Raw genomic sequence first — 2,955 nt, 5'->3', positions numbered from 1 at the left:
CTAAGATGAACTTCAATACATATGCCCGCATGAGAGAGGGAGTCACTTACTAGCTACGCCATCGAGGACATGTAATGGTGACAAACAAAAACCTCCAACAACGATGGTGGTAGTCTTCGAGATAGATGATGGTGACTTCAAAAGACGTCAACAATTGCTTTAAAGAAGTTCACGATGGCTTCGAAGAAACATGAGAGAGAAAGAATGTTGTTTTAATCCACGAGAAATGGTATTTCTAATGTTTTTAAAAATAACAAATAATTTTTTTTAAAAAAAAACTAATTGAATGATTAAAAAATGTCACATAGGTAGGTGGCTCATGGGTGGATGTTACTGTGTAATGGTTCGTGTATCATGGTTATTTATTTTATCATAATGTATTCAATATGATTTTAAAATATTATTTTAATGTTTTATTAAAATTTTATGAATTTTAAAAAACTTTGAAGGAATATAAAAGGGGTATAGGATTTTAAAAGACTATTTTAGTATAAAAAAAGTCTTTTAGATATTAAAAGATTATGTAGAAATATTTTGACTTATTAGATTTTTTAAAAGACTTTTAGGATTAAGATTTTTTAGTTTGGATTTTAATGGATTTATATTTTAAAAATTTAAAATATTTGAAAGAACTTTATAGATTTATAAGATTTGAAAGGACTTTGACATTGAAGCTTGCATACCCAGTTCTGTTGGGTCTTAGTGGTGACTATGGCATCAATGCTATAGATATATCTCTACATAATGGTTTTTGTGCATCAAGAAGGGCACAATGTATCTGTCATCTATTTATCACACTTGTAATATATATATATATATATATATATATATATATATATATATATAAGGTCACTTCAGTATTGATTTTTTGTCTGCTGAGAGGTGGACTATAGTTTACAACATCGTTAGGCTCTTAGTTGTGTTCTACGTACTTTTGTGTTTGGTGTTGTGTGTCATGTATGAGGCATTCTTTATGCTTTTTCATATTTTTATATATGAGCTACAAAAAAACATGAATTCAGTTACTAGAAATTCTTCAAAACGACATTCTTTGCGAAAATATTATGAGGATGTCTATATTGTCTTTAATAAAGAGAGAAGAGGTTATATGTGGTGGGAGATAGGAAAGTCTAGTAACCAACAAAAAAAGAAAGAAAAAAGTCTACGAAATTTTTAGGGGATGTATTCAATTAGGATTTTAACGGAATTTTTTTTAGAGGGCAACGAAATTCGATGGTATCCAATTGATATTTTTTACCAATTAAAAAATCATATCATATTCAAAATCATTCAGATTTCAATGGATTATATTGTTGATTGGATTTTGATAGATTTTATGTGATTTTTTAGGTGTTCCTATAAATACCAAACCCACCAAAACATTTTAACCAATCTCCTCAAACTTTTTTTCTCTTCCCAGACTTTTTTTCTCCCCTTCTCTATTCGTCGATAATCTCTTCATTGACACAGGCAACAACATTCTAGTCCCACACATTCTCTCCAAGGTTTTCTCCTTTTTTATCGAGTCATTTTGGTTCCTCTATATGATTTGTTCTAGGCTATTTCTGATTATTGAGCCCCCAATCTGTGTGAAGAACATGTGACTGCAATACATTAATGGTTTTTCCCTTTAGTTATTGACTACTCCCTTTCACATAGCCTGTAATATTTCAAACTTATGGGCACAAAGAGAACAAAACCATTGTGTCATATTTTATTTATTATTGGAAGAAAAAATGATAATGATTGTCCATAATCATATTTATGCTCTCTTATCATTTACATAATAATTATTTTTCCATTTTCGTTTCTTAACCAATACCCTATAAGCACTAATTTACATAATAATTATCTTTTGTCACATTGGTAGGGTCAATAGTTTTGTTTTTAATTTATGAGTATTATTTATGGAAAATAGGGTTATTTTTTTATTTCAATTGTGAATATATATAATTATTGTTAAAAACTTGTGTCAATGTAAGTATTAGCACAAGCCGAATTCATAGCTATTAATGCCAAAAAGAACTTATCTCTTCATTCCTAATCAACCAAACTTGTACATCAATGCAATATAGGAAGCAATATTTGTTTTTTCATTTGGCTAAATATACCAAGTATGTGTTTTTCTATGTAGCTTGGGTATAACATTTTTCATTTTATTATATAATTGTAATGGACACTTGCATTATTGGTTTGTGTTCAATGATTTTTTCAATGCACACTCTTTCCAAATTTATTAATTACAAAACAAAGAACGTAGACCAAATTCATCCCAGTTTTATTAATTAAGTGTTTTTATCCTTTTGAGTGGTCAATTAGCATGCCAAGGAATGGAATTTCAAAACATAAAATGTGGAGGCATAATTCATGATTGTTAGTTTACAAATATTTAGTCGTCTTAAAATCCGTAGAGTCCTCTAAAATCTTTTAAATCTATAAAGTCTTTTCAAATCTTATGAATTCCTAATTTATAAATTCATTAAAATTCAAAATATAAAATTCTAGTCACAAAAGTCTCTTAAAAGAATCATAAAAGTCATTACATTCCTACAAAATCTTTTAAAATCTACAAAACTTTTTTTATGTTAGAAAAAGTATTTGAAAATCCTAATTGAATACCCCCCCTTAAGTTTTTGGGTGGGATTGTTTAAGGGTATTTTCTACTAAAAATAATATGAAATCCATCATAAAAAAATAATCTATTGAAATTTGTATATTTTTGAATACCTAAAGACTTTTTTAAGTTATAAAAAATCTTAATTGAATATCATAGAATTTTGTTGACTTCTTCAAAAAATGCTAAAAGTCTTAGGTGAATATCACAAAACATATTTATACATTTTTAAAATCCTAAATGAATACCAAAAGACTATTTTATATAAAAAAAAATCTTTTAAAATCTTTTGAAATCCTAATCCAATCACCCCATAGTGATTTATCATATTTTTTTAGAAA

Source organism: Glycine max, chromosome 15 (genome assembly GCF_000004515.6).
Source record: "Glycine max cultivar Williams 82 chromosome 15, Glycine_max_v4.0, whole genome shotgun sequence".
Classification (NCBI taxonomy): Eukaryota; Viridiplantae; Streptophyta; class Magnoliopsida; order Fabales; family Fabaceae; genus Glycine; species Glycine max.
The sequence above is the reverse complement of the archived record's forward strand: the minus strand, read 5'-3'. Positions refer to the sequence as shown.